Below are 20,862 nucleotides of genomic sequence, written 5' to 3'. Positions count from 1 at the left end.
AGAGGGGTGAGTCCTGTTCCACTTTCCTGGCAGCATTTCCAGGAAGGGCCAGAGTTCCAATGTGCAGAGCTCTGTATTGTGTCTATAGGGACACTGGTCCCTTAGAACTAGATTAATTGTCTGAGCTGAGTTCTAAGTTCAAGTGTGCAGCAAGATTCCTGCGTGTCCAGGACTGTGTGGGCACAAACAGTGACTTCAGCAATCCAATCCCAGCTATGCTGGCCTGATGATTGCAGGTTCCTCTCCCATATTTCAGGCAATTTAAAAGCTTCCTTGGGGGTCTCTTTGTAATTGTAGGGAGGAGGAGGATTTGGCCCCTAAAATGACTGAGAATTACATTTCTCCAACCAGGCTGATAGGTTAGGGGTTCAGAGGTAGGTTTAATTTTGTTTTATAAAAACAAATAAATCTGACATGTTAGGCTCATTATAATTCAGTCCTGCTATAATACCACTTACCATGATTTGAAATTATATATTAACCGTTTTTAGTCACATATCCATTGTCTTACAGACTGTAAGTTCTATGAGGGCAAGAAGGTGCTCAGATAATTTACTCACTAAATATTGAATTAGTGAATTTTGCGCATTATATGGTGAATACTAATTATTTACTTAACTTGTTAGTGAAGCATACTTACCAGAATGCAAGATAGAAAGAAACATCAGGAATAAATATTCAAGGAAAGGTCAATAAGCTTTCTGCATTTTTTTTCCTTTTTTATCTTCACCTGAAGGGTATTTTTTATTTATTTTAGAGAGAGGGGGAGGAAGGGAGGGAAGGAGGGAGAGAGAGAGAGAGAGAGAGAGAGAGAGAGAGAGAGAGAAAGAAAGAAAGAGAGAGAGAGAGAAAGAAAGAAAGAAAGAAAGAAAGAAAGAAAGAAAGAAAGAAAGAAAGAAAGAAAGAAAGAAACATGGACATAAGAGAGAAACATTGATCTATTGCCTCCCCATGTGCCCCGACCGAGGATTGAACCTGCAACGTTTTGTTGTATGGGCGACACTCCAACCAACTGAGACACACTGTCTTAGGGACAGGGCTGCACTTTTTAGTACTATTGATTAGTAACAGAAATTTACTGAGAAAAATCCACCAAATAACTTTTTCTAAAATAGTCTTTAGATATGTAACAGTCATTCTGCAGGGTGGTCTGTGGTAAATGAACAAAGGAATGAGGTGCTGGAAAGACAGAGGACAAGGACATGTGACAGGAATAATAAAAAAAAAGAGGCCCTAGCTGGTTTGGTTCAGCGGATAGAACATTGGCCGGCAGACTGAAGGGTCCTGGGTTCGATTCCGGTCAAGGGTACCTGCCTGGGTTGTGGGCTCAATCCCTAGGAAGGGGCGTGCAGAAGGCAGCTGATCAATGATTCTCTCTCATCATTGATATTCCTATCTCTCTCTCCCTTTCCCTTACTCTCTAAAATCAATAAAAATATATTAAAAAAGGAAAAAGGGATAAGGATAAAAGGGCAAACTAAGAAAAGAATGCTCAATAAATGCCTGAGTATGATTTCTGAGAAGTCCAAGAACATTCTAGAAGAACTGAGTGAGTAGAATCAGGGAATAAGCACCATAAAGAGTATGCTCAAATCTCCAAGAGATTTGCCCTCTGAGTCTTTGCCCACCTTTACTCAGGAGTAGATGGCTCATCATCTACACCAAGACCTGCACCAGTCAGTTCCCTTCCTGAGGATGTGGCATCAGCACTTCACTATGGTTTAGCCAGTGGGAGCCAGAGACTTGGCTGGCCTCCATCCAACTTCCCAGTGTGCATATCCCCTACAGCCAGATTAAGATCTCAAGAGTCCCACAAAAATAACAAGATTTGATGTATCTCTTTTATATAATTCTAATCTGAATATTTTAAATGAATCAAACTTATGCTAGTATATATATACATATATATTATACTAGGGGCCCAGTGCACAAATTCATGCACCTTGAAAGGAACTGTGGGCCGCGAGTGAGCCGTGAGGCTGCGGTGGACACAGGGGTGGGTCTCAGTTCATCCTCCCCGTCCCCACCCGGGCCCTCCCGCCTCAGCCTTCGGTCTTTTGCCTGCTGGCAGCCCCACTCCCGCTGCCGCCAATCCCATGCACTGACAGTGCCGGCCCCACTTGCACCCCTTGACGGCGCAGAGCAATTGGGGCTAGTGCCAGCAGCGGGTGCAAGTGGGGCTGGCACCTACAGCAAGTGCAAGTGGTGGCTGCTGCCCCGATTGTCCCTCAGGAGCAGAGTGAGGTGAAGAAGACCTCAGGGGTGATGGGGCCGGCAGCCGCCACTCACACCCACTGACAGTGTCAGGTGCTGGCAGCAGGTGCAAGCAGGGCTGGCGCTGGCAGCAGGTGTGAGTGCCAGGCGGGCCTGTGGCACACGGGAGCAAAGAATATTTAGTAACCACCAGAGGCTTGCCCTGATGACAGCAACTGGCACCCCGCCTTGGTCTGGTGCCCCGCTCACCTGCTCCACCATCCCGCCACAGCCGATGCCTGCCATGTTCCATGCGTGCCCCCTGGTGGTCAGCGCATGTCATGGCAACCAGTTTTTCAGTTGTTCTGTCATTTGGTCTATTTGCATATTAGGGTTTTATATATATACTAGAGGCCCAGTGCACAAAAATTTGTGCACTCGGGGGGGAAAGGGGGGGGTCCCTCAGCCCAGCCTGTGCCCTCTCACAGTCTGGGACCCCTCGGGAGATAACGCCCTGCTGGCTTAGGCCTGCTCCCGGGTGGCAGAGGGCAGGCCCAATCCCTAGGTGCAGCCCTGGTCGGGCTCAGAGCAGGGCCAATTGGGGAATTGGGGCACCGCCCCCTGTCATGCACAGAGCAGGGCGGATCAGGAGGTTGCGATGCCACCCTCAGTCACGCTCAGGGTAGGGCCGATTGGGGGGTTGGGGCACCGCCCCCTGTCACACTCAAGGCAGGGTCTAAAGGAAGGTTGCGGCGCCACCCCTTGTCACACACAGAGCCGCAGGGCGATCAGGGCATTTGGGCACTGACCCCTGTCACGCTGATTCCAGTGCCGGGAGGCCTCTCGGCTCTGCTGATCCTGGTGCTGGGAGGCATATTACCCTTTTACTAGGATAGAGGCCTGGTGCATGGGTGGGGCTGGCTGGTTTGCCTTGAAGGGTGTCCTGGATCAGGGTGGGGGTCCCCACTGGGGTGCCTGGCCAGCCTGGGTGAGGGGATGATGGCTGTTTGCAGCTGGTCACACACCCTTCAGGGTGGGGGTCCCCACTGGGGTGCCTGGCCAGTCTGGGTGAGGGGCTAAGGGCTGTTTTCAGGTTGATGGGTGACTGAAGCTCCCAACTGCTCCTTGTTTTTTTGTTGTTTTTTTTATTCTGGGACAGCTTTAGCTCTGGCTCCAGCTCTGAGGCCTCTGCTGCTGAATGCAGGTATCTGGTTTGTTTGCGTTCTATAATCGAAACAATGTATAACTCCAGCTCTGAGATCCTGGAGGGCTGAAAGCAGGTTTCTGAGGTTTTGTTTAGCTTCTATATTTGTTACAATGTTTGAAACTGCAAGCTCAGAGTCTGGCAAGGCAGGCGGGGAACGTTGGAGTCCTCCATCACTGAAGCAAGCAAGCCTCATGTTAGCTTCCAGCTGCCTGGCTTCCGGCCACCATCTTGGCTGGCAGTTAATTTGCATATCTCCCTGATTAGCCAATGGGAAGGGTAGCAGTCGTATGCTAATTACCATGTTTCTCTTTTATTAGATAGGATATAGATATTACTATTAAAATTGATGTTTTGATTCTAAAATTCTAGATAATTGAATTGAAGATGATATTTTCTCTTTCCTACCTCTGCCATGTGATCTTCCTTTTCTATTCCTTGAGCATATTTATAGTCTTCTTATTAGATAACCTGATCCCCCATGAATCCAAAGGAGAGTGCCTGAAAACCAAGTGGGCAGTGAGCGTGAAAGAGCTATACTTGCACTTTGGGGTCCCTGAACTGAACATGTCTTAGATGCATGAGCTATAACATCCCTGTTCCACAAGTAACTACAAAAAAAGGATGCTGGCAGATTTTGAAGCATATAACATAGTGTCTTATCTTTTTTTTCTTTTTAAGGGGGGTGGATGTGGGAGCAGTAATGAAGGCTTCCCGGAAGGGGTGACACTTTAGCTCAAGCCAGGAAGACAAAGTGGAAGTGGTCAGGAGTAAGATGGGAATGCGGATGGACTTGTGTTTAGGGGCTCTTCGAAAGCGGTGAGGTCTCAAGTCATTTTACTATATGCTTATGTAGACTTTACTATATTTCAAATTCTATATAAAGAGTTGATTGTACAGAATAAGGGTTTTCACTAACATCAATAAATCATGTACAAATAGGGAATTTATAATGTTCAAAATGGAAGGTTAGGAGAGGTGGGGTGACCATTTGGGTTGTTTATTTGTGTTTATTTATCCTGGGTTTGCCAATTGGTTTGAGTATAACCTGCCTGGATGTTCTGTTCTTTATAAATCATTACAGCATTGAGGCAGTCAAGCGCTGAGGTTCCACCATGAGTACAGTGAGTTATGAGCTATATCTCTAATGGTGAAGATGGCTTTGTGCAGAGTGGCCCTAAAACCAGCCATTATCCTTGTCTGCTCTGTGTTTGGCCACAATGGACCCCTGAAGAGAGGCTGTTGATGGAAGACCATAATTTCAACTCTACTGTAAGTAAAAACAACACTAGAAGATTTTCCATCAGTTACATCAGTAGTTTTATCTACACAGACAAGAAAAATATACCTTGTTATTAGTAAAAAAATATCTGAAAACACATTTTATTTTTGGTGACAATCCTCAATACTGGTAGCAGATGTTGATCTTTATCTGCAAGAAGTTAATAAGAAAGCACGAGTTGTTCTTTTCTGGTCTCTTATTTCCTTATAATGGGCGTGCAAACTCCCTCTTGCCCCAAAGAAAGCTTTAACTAGCCCCGAGGGCAGCACTTCTTGTGGGGAGGAAAATTACATTTGCCCCACACTTTAGCAGTGAAAGGACAGACAGGAGTGGAGTTTGAGACAAAGGCTGCTACTCACTGGCTCTCTTTTTTCTTTGCTTTGATGTTTGTGAGTCTGGAGACAGGACAAAGTGGGCATGTCCAGAGAGGAAGGGCATTTTTCAAAATTTACAAATTACTAGTTCAAATGAAATGTCCTTTTGGCACTCTCTGAAGTGGGCCATTTTAAAAGAAGAAAATCATTTGTTTTCCTTTCACTTTTGGCATTGTAAATGAATATCCCTTTAGGAAAATTGTATATGGAGACTCAGAATCCATTGCTTCATTCATTCAATGTGACAGGAATGAAAATGATTCTACAAAATACAAGGCAGTATGAGTTGGATTATATTTTGTATTCCTCATAGCCTAAATTTTTTGCAATGCCAGTCTGGTGGTATCTGTTAACAAATATTTATTAGGCTTCCATTGTGTTGTCTTTTTAAAGTAGCTGGATGGGGATGGGTTATAATAAAGACAGAACTAATGAGACTCTATTTGGTATCAGCGCATCTGATGTTTTTCTTCTACCTGGAAAGCACACATCAATGTGTTTTTTTTTTTCAGGACCTGGCTTTTGCCATAAAGAATACATTTATTCTAGCCCTAACCGGTTTGGCTCAGTGGATAGAGCATCAGCCTGCGGACTCAAGGGTCCCAGGTGCGATTCCGGTCAAGGGCATGTACCTTGGTTGCGGACACATCCCCAGTAGGGAATGTGCAGGAGGCAGCTGATAGATGTTTCTCTCTCATCGATGTTTCTAATTCTCTATCCCTCTCCCTTCCTCTCTGTAAAAAAATCAATAAAATATATTTTTTAAAAAAGACCCCCCCCCCCAAAAAAAACACCAAACCCAGGAGGAATGCAAAAATAAGATCTATATATATGGATGTTATCAGACAAAACATAGAAACTATTATCATGTCTGAATAATAGAAGGAATATGGACCTCCCAATACTGGTGAGATAATTCACCTTTTGATTCTCCAGATACTTGGGCAAGGGTTCACTTATAAATAAACACCCATGAACAACTACCAGAACAAGAACACCAATACATAAAAAACAGTAAACAATGACTGATTTTAGAATTAATAATTTGGCATTGCCATTTACATTATATAATAAAATCATAGGCAATGATTTGGGCAGCAGTTAAGTGGTTAGCTCTTTAAAATCAAGTTGGGAAAGGGAAGGCACAGAGCTATTAAATTGAACTATGGAAAACCATTTCCTAAAGATTTTATTTCCCATGACCATACATTCTGGTTTTCAGAGAGCAGATAAAGTTTATGCCTGCTGTCCCAGCATAAGTGTTAGTGTATCCCCTTTAACTCCCGAAAGTATACCAATTTGGATAAAAAATTGCATCTACTCATGGGTCTTTGTGACTATCATGAAGTGGTCTCAATTTGAGGAAGCTGGATCAATTTGCATTTCAGCTGAGTTATTGAGCTTATTGAGCAACTACTATAGAATCAGCAATGATGATAATAATATCAGCCGTGATTTCAGCAGGTAATATTTATTTTGTGCTTACTATGTTCTGGGTAATATACTAGGCACTTTTTATGCATTAGCTCATTTAATGCAACAACTTTATAGGGTAAATACTCCTATTGTCATTATATAGATTTTTTTAAAAACTAAATGGAAGCACAGAATAATAAGTAACTTGCCAAAGGTCATACAGGGAGTGTATGCTGACATTTTTATTCCGGAGCCAATTTTCTCAACTATTTCGATTAGCAAGAAGCTTACTAATGCAATACTTAAGTTAGGAAGTATGACATAAGCACATGAAATAGATAAAACGGAATAATTAATAAGAAACAAAATGAATTGCATTACCTATTTCCCAGTGCTTTTTCAACACACTTTACTTTCAAGTTTATGCATGGCCAGAAGTAAAGAGAGTACCAGCAAATCAATAAAAGCTGGATGAATGAACTTTCAAATCCATCAAGTGCCCAGACGGGGTTGGTGAGAGCTGAGCAAATAGACATAGTATTCTGTATTGGGGACTAGGCCTGCCTGGCTGATATATGATGTATGATTTTACAATCTCACACCAGGGCTAGAATGTAGGAGCAGACAAGGCTGGGGATGTGTTCTTAGGGAGTGGAATGCCAGAATAGCAAGAGCAATGTGTGTGAGATGCTGAGAACCACATTGGAGGAGCCAGCTGTGGAGTGATGTGTCATCCAAACTGAGCAGGTGGAATTAATAAAGAGAAAAAAGATCAAAGGATTAAGAGGGTTTAAAGACAGACTTGAAGAGTACCTATAGATGTTCAGATGTTAAGAAAACTAGGTTAAGGAGTTAATGACCACCCAAGTTGGGGAAGCATCAAATTCAGGATGCAGGGCTGATTGTTCATGTCCCCAAAGTTCATATGTTGAAGACCTATGTGATGGCTTTTGTAGGTGGAGTGCTTGGGATGCAATTAGGTCATGGGGGGGGGGGACCCTCATGAATGGAATTAGTGCCCTTACAAGAAGAGACACAACAGAGAAGATCCTTTCCTCCATCATGTGAGGACACAGCAAGAAGGTGGCCGTCTGCCCACCTGAAAGAGAGCTCTCACCAGAACCCTACCAGCCTGCCACCCGGATCTCAGAGTTCCTAAAACGGAAAATAAACGTCTGTTGTTTAGGACACCCAAGCTTTGCTCTTCTGTTATAGCAGCCCAAGCTGACTTAGACACTGGGGACGTGTCTGCCATGGTAGGATCCAGTGCTTAGCTGGGGTGGCAAATGGCTAATGGCATGGAGATGAGTAACTTCCTCAGTATAGTTGAAGAAAGAATGACTGCTTCCTAGATGTACTGCAGATTAAGTGAGGTTGTATGTAAGTGTTTATTAGCACAGTGTCAGGCACATGCTATCGAGGAATGTGATATATGTTGCTATCAGCGTTAGAATAGCATGGATCTTGGGGTTTCCAGGTAAGTAGGGAAAGGCAAAGAGGAAAAGCCTAGATGAGTTGTGGAGGACATGCAGAGGACAAAAGTGGCTCCAGCAGGACGGGGCAGCAGAACAAGCAGAGGAGAGGAGACGGCGGCAGTAGCCATGATTGAGGAAGAATTTAAATAAGTGGCTGTTTGGAAAAGAGAGCAAAACCCTCCAAAAGCAGTCACAGAATCCTTTGGGAAGTTTGCTTCCTTCTTTTCTGTTAGCTGTAGCTTCACCTTCTCAGAACTGCTCTAATTACACATTTACCCGTTTAAAGCCACATTTTATGCTTGTTCAATTATATATTCTATTAGGTAAACAGTGGGAGCATTTGTAATAAGTTCAAAGGACAAATGAATGAAGTGACTTTTGTTCATTTCTATTCCTCATTGTTTTCTGGACTTTTTTGATCATCCTCTACTCTGGTTGGCATGGAATGCAGTGAAGATTCTTAATTACCCTCGTCAAAATGATGAAAGAGTTTCATATCACAGGTGTTGATGGCAAACAAATCTGTGGCTTCAAAAAAGAAAGTCTGAAGACAAATGAATGTTTACAAAAGCAGAATAGATTTTGCAAGGGCACTACTCTCAAATTTATCGGGAGAACAGCACATGCCATGCTCTGCGGGCCAGGGTTAGGACATTGGATGCGAGGAATGGCCTCCATTCTGATTTCAACAAGAACATGAAAAAAAAAAAAAAAGAAAAGAACATGAATCGTTTCCCTCTTGTGTCTTGTGCTACAGTACAAACCTTCGCTTAATTAGATTTGAAGGATTCAGAAAAGGGCCCACTCCTGGTCTGAATGCCCTCCCTTAATGACATTATTGGGTTTTATTTTAGGAGCCTGGAGGCAAAACCCATCAACCAATCTGCAAGTTTACACAGCACCCCTGCTATGCAGCTGGCTTTGTGTAAGGAGCCTACAATGGAAGTGAAGTGGCAAAACCTACACATCCTATATAATAAACTCTAATAGCAAATTGACCGAACAGCAGAATGACCAGTCGCTTTGATGCACACTGACCACCAGGGGACAGACGCTCAATGCAGGAGCTGCCCCCCGGTGGTCAGTGCACTCCCACAGGGGTAGTGCCACTCACCCAAAGGCCGGGCTCATGGCTGGCCAGCACAGTGGTGGTGGCGGGAGCCTCTCCCCACTCTGCAGCAGTGCTACGAATGTCCAACTGATGGCTTAGGCCAGCTAAGCCGTCAGTCGGACATCCCCTGAGGGTTCCTAGACTGTGAGAGAGTACAGGCTAGGCTAAGGGACACCCCTGCCTTCCTCCCACTGCATGAATTTCATGCACTGAGCCTCTAGTATGAAATAATAAGAGAACAATGAAGTCTAAAATGTGTGGTGCTGACTCTCAGTGAAATAGAAACCCAGAGAAAAGAAAGATTAGTGTGGGCTCAATAGCCAACAATTTATTATTATCCATCACTATCAACACAACAACAACGACTGGCATCTATTGAGCACTAAGTGCTTATCCTATGCCAAATACTCTGCAAAGCACTTTGTGTGCCTTCTCTGATGTAATCCTCACAGCAACCCTTTCCATTATTTCCACTTACAAATAGAAACAGCATACTCTTATTATTCCTATTTCATAAATGAGGATATTGAGTCTTAAAGTGGTTATGTAATTTAACCTAGGGCCCAGCAACGCCAGAATCCATTGAATGCAAGGTAGTCTGACCCCAAACCAGTGCACACATTACCACACTATAGACTGCTGTGGTTTTGTAGAAGGATGAAGTACACGAAGTCAGACATTAAAAATATAAGTAGATTCAAAAAGGCAAAGAGGGAGAGGAAGGGAGGGCATTTCAACAGGAGGAATATCAGATACATACGCCCTGAGACAGGGAGAAGCATGGCATCTGTAAGCAGCAGTGGAAACGCTCATGTCCCGAGCGCATGTTTAGTGTCATGGAGGACTCAAGTCCAGGTGGATCTACTGTGCACAGCACTGTGCTGGGGATCTGCACCGACCACGGTGTGGAGCTTGGAAGTTGGGTCAGACAGGCAACAGGTGGTGCCATTCAAGAAATTAGAACCGTACTAAACAGCAAACAGCTTACATGGAGCTAGATGGCCAAGAGGCTCAGATACCCGAGTCAGAGAGACAGAACAAGACTAGGTAGGGTAGGTCATGCATTCATTCACACCCTCTATTCATTTACAGTGTTGCGTCTGCGCATATCCCGAATTTCCTTAAGCACTTTGCAGTCTAGATAGGGGGTGACTTGAATTGGAATTGTTAAAGTGTCTTAGAATTGGGAGAGGGCAGACCTTCGAAGGAAGACATACATTCTTAGTGGATGGAAGGTTCAGTCAGAGAAAAAACTTCTTAATTTATTGATTTAATAACTATTTTTGACATACAATATTATGTTAGCTTCAGGGGCATAATATAGCGATTAGACATTTATATAATTTACAAAGTGATTCCCCCCTGATAAGTCTAGTACCCATCTAACACCATACATAGTTATTACAATATTATTGACTATATCCCCTGTGACTATTTTATAACTGGCAATTTGTACTTCTCTAATCCCTTTTACCTTTTTCACCTATCCGCCCAACTCCCTTCCCATCTGGTGCCCATTAATTTGTTCTCTGTATCTATGAGTTTGTTTCTTCATTTATTTTGTTACTAGAGGCCCAGTGCATAAAATTAATGAGGAGGCGTGGCCCCTTAGCCCAGCTTGTGCCCTCTCGCAGTCTGGGAGCCCTTGCTCCTTACCACCCACCTGCTCGCTGCTCCTTACCGCTTGGCTGGCTGCTCCTTAGCACTGCTGCAGAGGCGGGACAGGCTCCCACCACTGCCGCTGGACTTGCCAGCAGTGAGCCCAGCTTCTGGCTGAGTGGTGCTCCCTTTGTGAGAGTGCAGTGACCACCAGGGGGCAGCGCCTGCATTGAGCATCTACCCCCTGGTGGTCAGTGCACTTCATAGAGACCAGTCATTCTGCTGTTCAGTCTATTTGCATATTAGGCTTTTATTATATAGGATTTACATTCCACACATAAGTGAAAATGTATAGCATTTGTCTTTCTCTTGCATTTTCTGAGCATAAATATTATACTAGGTGTTGGGGGAAAATAGAGAGTCTTCATAAAACAGATGTGGGTAAAGGATAGGCAATAATAATATGAGCTTACAGACAAATATAGATAGAAAGTATATATTTTGAGTTGGGGGAATGTCAGAAGAGTTGGGTGTAGGCAAGCCTTGAGGGGATGACTTGCAAAAAATGGAAGGAAATAGCTGGAAGGTTTGGTTGTTGCAAACAGGAGCCATAAAAGATATTAACGACTAAAGAAAACAAGAAGTTAGACCATGATCCTCAAACCCAGAAGAAAAAAGAAAAACAAATAATAAGTGACTGGCAAAACATCTTCTCTGCAAGATAGGTTCCGATAATAAATCCATGCCCCATATACAAACTTTAAAGAAGTGTACCAAACCCGGACACCTTGTAGTTTGGTGTTGTATCAAAAAAGAAAAAGGAGAGGGCGGGAGGAAGGAAAGAAAGAAGAAAGAAAGGAAATCATAGTCCCTGGCTTGGTTTTTCAGGGCCTTTGGGCTTTACAGAGGAAGTGGGAAAAGGAACAGCACTTGTAACTAAAATGCCTGAGCCTGAGAGTTTGATTTTTGAAAATCAGTCTCATGAAGGAAGAGAATCTCTTGAACCTGGGGGCAAGAAATAAGAAATCATAAATAAGTGAGGTGTTGCTGAAAATAACGTAAAGCTTTGTGATCACCTTGCTGTGCCCACTGAATAAGAAATGTTAATATCAAGAACTATGGTTTTTAAATTTTAGCGTCCCAATTTTATGTTTAAAAATAAAGTTCTAGCCCTGGCCAGGTGGCTCAGTTGGTTAGAGTGTCAAACCATTCAACCAAAAGGTTGTGGGTTCAGTTTTGGAGGGTCTGCAAAGCCAACACGACATTTCCCTTTTTTCTCTCTTATTCTCCCACAAGTATACAGTGGAGTTTTCCAGAGGCAACATGATATGGCAGTAGATTATAGGCAGAATCCAACAGTTTTGATTCTCTACAGAGATTTGCAATAAATGTAAAACAATGACACTATACTCTTTTTTTTTTTTTTTGGAAAGTACATTTATGTTTCTTTTTTTTTGTTTAAGTCTGGTTGATGGGATTTCCTCTTTTTTAAAAAAAAATACATTTAATTGATTTTTTACAGAGAGGAACAGAGAGTTAGAAACATCAATGAAAGAGAAACATCAATCAGCTGCCTCCTACACACTCCCTACTGGGGATGTGCCCGCACCAAGGTACATGCCCTTAACTAGAATCGAGCCCAGGACCCTTCAGTCCGCTGACCCTCCATCCACTGAGCTAAACCGGTCAGGGCAAAATTTATGTTTCTTAAATATGTTATTTATGTTAGCATATAGTAGGGTTATTATTTGTGCTTTAAAGAAATTGCTAAACATTCAGAAATTTTCTGTTTTCTTTCTAATCAGGCATTAGAAAATAATACTTAGGTCAAAAGGTAGAGGGCCTGGTGCCCTTGGCCTTAAAAGGCATGCCAGACAGCTGCAGGGGCCTGGTGACCAGGACCGTGAGGCAGCACCTCCATCTAAACAACGCGGAGCAGCTGTGCAGGTACCCGGGCCCTGTGCTGCTGATCCGAAGAACCAAGGATGAGATCATCACCACCACGGCTCCTGAGGACACCATGTCCAACCGAGTCAACGACCTCCTGCTGAAGCTCCTGCTGAAGCTCCTGCTGAAGCTCCTGCTGAAGCTCCTGTAGCATCGGTATCCCATGTAATGGCAGAAGAGGGTCTTCAAGTGGTGAGGCAGTGGCTGGAGGCCTCCTCGCCGCTGGAGGAAGCCTCGATTTACAGCCGATGGGAGGTAGAGGAAGACTGGTGTCTGTCTGTCCTCCGCTCCTACCAGGCGGAACACGGGCCAGACTTCCCCTGGAGTGTGGGGGAGGACATGAGTGCACGTGAAAGGCAGCAGCTGGCTTTGTTTCTGGCCCGGAAACATCTGCACAACTTCGAAGCCACACATTGCACCCCGCTCCCGGTCCAGCACTTCCAGATGCCCTGGCACCTCTAGGGACCAGCCCTCTAAAGTCAGCACTGGGCCTCATGTTGAAGGACTGGGGTGGGAGGAGACCTGAGGACGGGCCCTCCTATTTGTGATTCTGTGTTCATGTTGCTGTTTAGTTTGTGGAGCGTGGAGTCCACCCCCTTTTCACTGTTCCTCTTGCATGGGTCCTTCATCCATCCTGCAGTACCCAACCTCCTGGCACACCCTGCTTTAAAAGAATGGATTTTTCCTAATAATTAATAAAAAGGTATTTTTTCTAAAAAAAAAAAAAAAAAAGGTAGAGGGGTTCTGAGACTAAATGTTTGAGAACTGCTGATAAAGCATTTTATACTTTTCAAATAATTTCACACTGATTATGTAATTTTGACTTTTACGTTCTCTAAAATTAAGATGTGATTCACATACTATAATGTTCACTTTTAAGATATATAGTTCAGGTGATTATATTATATTCACAAAGTTATGCATCTATCACCACTGTCTAATTCCAGAATATTTCATAATTAAAAAAGAACCCCCTTGCCTTATTCTTCCCTTTCCCTAGGCCCTGGCAACCACTAGCTACTTCCTGTCTCTGTAGAATTACCTGTCCAGGACATTGCTTTAAGTGGAACATGCAATGTGTGGCCTTTATGTATCTGGCTTCTTTTACTTGGCCAGTGTTTGCAAAGCTTCTCCTTATTGTAGCATGAATCAGGATTTCATCTTTTATGAGTGAATGACATTCCATTGTGTGTTCATACCATGTTTTGTTTATCCATTGATCATTTGTTGGACAGGGGTTGTTTTCAATTTTCAAAGCTGTTATGAGAGAGCTTCAATGAGCATTCAAGTGCAAGTTTTTGAGTGCAGCCATGTTTTCATTTCTCTTGGTTATATACCTAAGCGTAGAATTTCTGGGTCATATGGTAGCTGTATGTTTAACTTTTAAGGAATTCCAAACTGTTTTTCAAAGTGCCTGAATATTTTCAGCAACCATGGATGAGGGTTCAATTTCTGTATGTCCTTCCCAACATTTGTTGTTGTCTGTCTTAAAAAAAAAAATCGTCCTAGTGAAAATGAAGCAGTATTTCATTGTGGTTTTTTAAAAAAATATATTTTTAAAATTTATTTCAGAGAGGGAGAAAGTGGGAGAGAGAGATAGAAACATCAATAATGAGAAAGAATCATTGATCAGCTGCCTCCTGTATGCCCCCCACTGGGGATGGAGCCTGCAACCCAGGCATGTGCCCTGACTGGAAATTGAACTGTGACCTTCTGGTTCATAGTTCTATGCTCAACCAGTGAGCCACTCTGGCCGGGCTCATTGTGGTTTGAATTTCTATTTTCTTGTTGTCCAATGATCTTTACATACACATATTGGTCATTTGCATATCTTCTTTTCTCCTCCTTCTCCTTCTCCTTCTCCTTCTCCTTCTTCTTTGGTTAATCCTCACCTGAGGATATTTTTCCATTGATTTTTTTTTTCTTTTTTTCACAGAGAGTAGAAGTGAGGAGGGGAGACAGAGAGAGAGAGAGAAACATTGATGTGAGAGAGACACATCGATTTATTGCCTCATGCACGTGCCCTGACCAGGGTCAGAGATAGAGCCTATAACACAAATTGCCCTTGAATCGAACCTGGGACTCTTCAGTCTCCAGGCTGACACTATCCACTGAGCCAAACCAGTTAGGGCTGTATATCTTCTTTACAGAGATATCTATTCAAATCCTTTGCTCACTTAAAATAAATTGTCTTATTTGTTGTTTTATTTTTGTAATAGATTTTTATATATTCTAGACATTTTACCCTTACAGATATATGATTTGCAAACACTTCTCCCATTACATGGGTTACCTTTTCATATTTTTAAAAAATGTTTGCACCCTTTATTTATTTAAAAATATTTTTAATTGATTTCAGAGAGGAAGGGAGAGGGAGAGAGAGATAGAAACATTAATGATGAGTGAGAATCATTGACTGGCTGTCTTCTACATGTCCCCTACTGAGGACCAAGCTTTCAACTTGGGCATGTGCCCTAACTGGGAATCGAACCATGACCTCCTGGTTTACTTTCTTGATAGTGAACTTTGAAGCACAAAAGTTTTTAATTTTGATGAAGTTCAATTTGTCTAGTTTTTCTTTGGTTGTTCATGTTTTTGGTGTCGTAGCTAAAAATTCCAATGCCAAATCCAGAGTCACAAAGATTTAAACTTATGCTTTTTCTAGAGTTTTATAGTTTTAGCTCTTATACTCAATCTTTTGATCCATTTTGAGTTGATTTTTATATGCAGTGTGAGGTTGGGTCCAACTTCCTTTTTTTTTTTTTTTTTTTTTTTTTTGCATGTGGCTATCCAGTTGTCCCAGCACTATTTGTTGGATTCTTCTTTCCCTCTGTGAATTGTCTTGTCACTCTCATCAGCGTGGTTTTACTTTTGCCTTGTTTTTCTTTGCTTCCAAGTTAGTCTTGACTAATTGTGCCTTTCACCCAAGTTCAAAGTACATTTTCCCAGACATAGCAGAGTCTGCCAGGTAATTAGTGAAAACATTTGGCAAAGAAGTCAATTCTGAGGAACAGTTTACTTAATGTCCATGAAAGCATCTCCCAGGATGAGTGATCACAGCAAGCTCCTGGGTCTGTGAGAGGGAGAATGACTTCTGTGGAAAATCATCTTAAAGTTTCCCTTGTGTTTTGGAGATCAGATTTCCTGAGGTTCAGTATGGCAGGATGGCAAATCTCTTGACTACTTGTTCGAATGGACTTTGAATAATTTCTTTTATGTTTTTATTGGTACCTATTTATTTTTAAGAGAAACATACCATCAAAGACTAGAAATCTCTAGTTTTCTCTAGGAATTTTTGAGAATTCTACATTTATTGCAAGGCAAATTTTAATCTATGTACTGAAAATAAATACTTTGACTAGAATTAAGTCCTGGAAATATAGAATGTAAGTGCTGAAAGAGATGTGAGATTATACAATATAAATCTTTGATTTTTAAAGGGAGAATAGGGACGCTTACAGGGGTAAATTTATTTACCTAGGGGATGCCCATGCCAACAAGCAGTGATTAAAGATGGAAGGAGGCTGTAGCCAAGGTCTTGAAAAGGTTGAAGGATAGAGGGAACTTTCAAACTTGTAGTAACTATTCAGGTACAATACATACAGGGTGGGGCAAAAGTAGATCTACAATTATGAGTATGGAAAATAATACAATAATTAAGAAATAATGATACAAGATAAACTCTATTTTTCACATATTTAAATAATCTATCTATCTAGTAAACAACTGGAGAGCTTCTCTCAGTATGAAAAGTTGACCTGTGATCTATCATGATACATTAACTAAGCTAACAGGAACTAGGTTAAGATGAAAAGAATTACCACGAAGGCATTCAGACCAAGAGTGTATCACGGTAAGAGATAAATCCAAGCAGTAGTCTTTGATTGTGGGGTGGGGAATAGCAAACAGCTGTCTTGAATGTTTTAGAAATGGAGAGAACCTTGAAGATGACAACGATTAAATTGGCCATTGAAAGATGAATTTTATACATAACCAAAACTTAGAATAATGCTCTAAGTGAATGGAAATCAGGTGCAAAGGCTTGAAGAAGTAAGAAAACATGGGCTTCTGTGTGTGTGTGGGTGGGGGGAGGGGGATACTGCAGATAATTTGTTGGGGGGACTGCTTTATAGAAAAACATGAAATGTGCCCTAGCCAGTTTGGCTGAGTGGATAGAGCGTCAGCCTGCGGACTGAAGGGTCCCAGCTTCAATTCTGGTCAAGGGCACATGCCTGGATTGCAGGCTCAATCCCCAGTATGGGATGTGCAGGAGGTAGCCAATCAATGATTCTCTCTCATCATTGATGTTTCTCTCTCTCTCCCTCTCCTCTCCTCTCTGAAATCAATTAAAAAAAATGTGAAGCAGGGCAGTGCAAAAAGATGAGGCTGAGAATATAGGTTAACATTATAGTCTGCAAGACCTTTAAAATTATGTATGGCTATTGGGCAATTTTTTCACAGAGTAGAGGGCCTTCAATATGATATGCCCAAATATCATATGGTCGGATTCATTTGGGACGATTTCTCTGGCAGCATTGTGAAAGATGCTTCACTGAGGTACGTGTTAGGGGTGGAGACAGAGACCAGATAGGAGGACAGTAACAGTAAGAGATGGTGAGAGCCTAAACAAAAATTATTGGTCATGAAGAGGGGGAGACAAGGAGATTTGAGAGCATTACAAACAATGAAATGAAGAGGCCTCAATGATGAATGGATTGGGGGGTGGGAATGAGAAGATGAAGTCAATAGAAAGCTCAGCTCTCTGGTTGATGAGCACTGAGAGCCTTATTGATGTCACAACAGGGTGAACATATACTCCAGTTTGCCTGGGACCTTCCTAATTTTAACTCCAAAGCTCCCATGTCTCAGGAAACTCTCAGTCCCTGGGGAAACTGGTACGATTTGTCACCCATGCCATGAGCCTGATATGCTGACCCCTTAGGTCACCACCACCAGGCATCTCCATGGCCATTAAGCTGCCACCCCACCCCCCAATTCCAGGCAAGTTTCCTAACTTAATGCATGTGCGCCCCAGTCTTAGTGCCTGATCTAAGAGCTGATTTCTCACCTGGCAGGACAGCTGCATGGACCAAAGTGCGATTAGCCAGGTTCTGTGGACCTCTCCTCCCGGTGGCTGCACCTTGCTTCCCACTTTCTGGTGAGATAAAGCAAACAAGACAGGCAATTCAGAAGTGACTCTAGCCCCTCTGTTTTTCGCTACCCTCATTTTTAGAGCCTTGTGCTCTGTGACCTCCTCACTAGGTGCCCTCAATTATAATGTCCATATGAGGTCAGAGTTGGTAGTGAGTAGGGAAAAGGGCAACAGCTTTAGAGTCAAACAGGTCTGAATTGGGTTTCATTTGAGTCACCTCAAGCAAGTTACTTAACCTATCGGAGCCTTCTCTGTAAAAATCAGATTGTTGCTGGAAATTAATAATATGACAAATATAAAATGCTAGCCATAAGTAATTTGATTTTTCTTTCTTTGGGTCTTTATAATTTCAGGTGGTGCTTCTTCTCCTAAGGGAGACGCTGAGTTCCACTCGCTCATTCAGCCTTGATCCTTCTTGGTCCAGATTCTCTCTTTTCCCAGCAGGCTCTGCGGAGGTCCCTGAGTGGCTAATGCTGAGTGTGCTGAGGGGTTACATCTCTAGAGGAGAAAAGAGAGGAAAGAGTGGCCAGGAGGAAAATGCTGGTGGCTTCTGATACTACTAGGGTCACACTAACTTCACATGTGTCTTCCTAGGTATAGAGTCATATATACACATTTTCTTTCTAGAAAATAGGAACATTCCAGTTTTATAATAATTACTGAAGGTTAATCTTCTTTCTTTGGATAAATCAATGCTACAATAATTATTATTACTAACTCTTCTTATCCAGACAAATGCATATTTCAAAGTATAGAGGAAGGATTGGTTAGTGAAGTTGAAAGTAACCTAAGTCTTAGGAAAAAATTATTTATGCCTTTTTTGGTGTTTATGCTAGCCAAGGAGTGGAAGGGTAGATATAATCATATATGACATCCAAATCTCTGGGAAGGTAAATTTTAAAATTTAATAGAATTTTTACTAAAAAAAAACCCAGGAGACAGGCAAATGCCATCCTGATCATCAACAAGGTAAAAATGTTCATCTTGGACAAGATTCTACAAGAAACTACTAATGGGAGACCATTCAGTAGATCTAAGTTAATGATGTCATCAAAAAAGCTCCTTTCTCTGGTAAGAATATCAACTTGAAGGAATACATCTGGAAAAAGCAGCTTGTTGAATATGTTATCAATGATTTTGAATAAAAATATGAAGGGCACTATCATTAAATGTGCATGTAGCTTAAATGTGCTGGATGACAGAAGTCATGGCAATTTAAAGCATGTGGAAACATCTGACAAGATGGGAATTAATAGGGAAAGTCTGCCATATTTTTCAGGATGTCGAGATAGAGATTACATAGCTATAGTACTAGAAAAATATTTTCAATCTTTACTGGATAGTAAAGCTCAAACTATGTCGGCAATAATGGAAAATGCAAAAAAAAAAGTTCTGCAGTTCAGCCTGCGTTACTGTAGCCACCACATCCAGAAAAAGGCAGTTGATGATCCAGGCCTGCTTCTCTCTGCAAAACAGCATCTGCAAGAAGGCGTTGAACTCAGGAACTACACCAGGGATCCAGAAAAACAATTAGTCCATGTTCTTAACCAGAGGAGTGCCCTCCAGGATAGTGAAGAAGCTTAAAAGTTGAGATAAGAATAGTTGAAGCAAGTGAATGAGGGAAAATTTCAAATATATAAAGGCTGCCATATGGAAGAGCAGTTTGATCCCTCCACCCCCATTGATCCTCAAAAGCAGAATTAAAACAGAGATGGAAGCTATAGGAAGACAGATTTTGGCTCAATGTCAAGAAAAAAATCTAAAGGAGGGAGAAGACATATTTAAATATGGAATGAGGAATGAGTCAGTCTGTTAGAGGCATTCTAGAACAGGCTGAGAAAGAATGAGCTTTTGTTCATGAGGACCTAGAACAATTTTTCAGAACAGAGATACTATGAGTCTCCTCAACTAGAGAATGCCACATTAGGTCAAGACTATTTTTAAAACCTATTTATATATGTTTTTATTGATTTCAGAGAGGAAAGAAGAGAAAGAGATAGAAATGTAAATGATGAGAGAGAATCATTGATTGGCTGCCTCTTGCACCCCCCCTCCCACCCCCAATGGGAACAGATTCCACAACCTGGGCATGTGCCCTGAATGGGAATCGAACTGTGACCTCCTGATTCATAGGTTGTAGGTCAAGACTCTTGCCATGATAATTTATAATTAGTTATTTTAAGGACCATGGAAATTGTTATGAAAAAAAACAGAGCAATCAGAATTAATTGTCTTCCCAGAGCACGTGTCTTATGCTCTACCAAGCCACTAGGAGTTACTGCTATGGGTGGGTCGTCTTGCCCATTCAATGGCCATGGTGACCTCCTTTGTGAAGGCACCGTGTCTTATTCATAACAATCCACTCACTAGAATTTTCATTTGGGTAGATTTGTATAACCCTCATTAAAAAAAAAAAAAAAAAAAAAAAAACCCTTCTAGATTTCAAACGACTCCTTACCACTCTCATTTTATATCATGTTTACCAATGCCAAAAGTAAAAGTTAAACCATGTCCTCATTTTCTGAAAATGTACCTCTTGACTCTGGAAAACAAAATAGACAAAAATGTAAGCATAAATAACTTAGAATAAATTTTGGTTTGTTTCTTCATAAGTATCACAAGACACTATTTCCTTCCCTTGAACAATCAATTTCCTCTATAAGCAACCATTCTGAACCCAAAAAGCCACCAACATCAAATAATAAAAAAGCCACGTGGTGAAGAGCAGTGAATGCTGTAGCTATGCCAACAGAAACTTTACTGCAAGAGAGCAGCCTGACTCACCTCCTGCATTCATGTTAATGACATGTTGTGAGATATTCTACACTTAGGTAACAAGCAATTTCCACAGAACATGGGTCAGCTTGACAGTAAACGGAATTGTCAGTGTCACTTAGGCTACTTAAAATAAAATCACCATTAGGAACTATGTTAACACTGTATCTTGTTCTAAGCTCAAAATGACAATATTTTGGATGGTAAACATGGTGAGAGAAATACCTTTTTTTTCCCCCCCTGAGAGAGAAAAATGGACACATTTGGCTTCAAGCAGCAGTGAATTCATAGCAGAATTGAGATTACCAGAAGAAATTTTTTACGTCACTTTCTT

At 41.9% G+C, this 20,862-nt stretch overlaps 1 pseudogene across 1 annotated transcript; it reads left to right on the top strand.

Annotated features, from left to right (window-relative positions):
• Positions 1-7,926: 7,926 nt before the first annotated feature.
• LOC308527316 (phosphatidylserine lipase ABHD16A-like) lies at positions 7,927-13,316 on the top strand (annotated as a pseudogene). The gene is made up of 3 exons: positions 7,927-7,946; positions 8,799-8,869; positions 12,481-13,316. The product of its transcript is annotated as a phosphatidylserine lipase ABHD16A-like (transcript).
• Positions 13,317-20,862: the final 7,546 nt, after the last annotated feature.

The sequence above is a fragment of the Myotis nattereri genome, assembly GCF_964212035.1.
Source record: "Myotis nattereri genome assembly, chromosome: 11".
NCBI lineage: Eukaryota > Metazoa > Chordata > Mammalia > Chiroptera > Vespertilionidae > Myotis > Myotis nattereri.
This window is presented reverse-complemented; position numbering and strand designations above follow the sequence as displayed.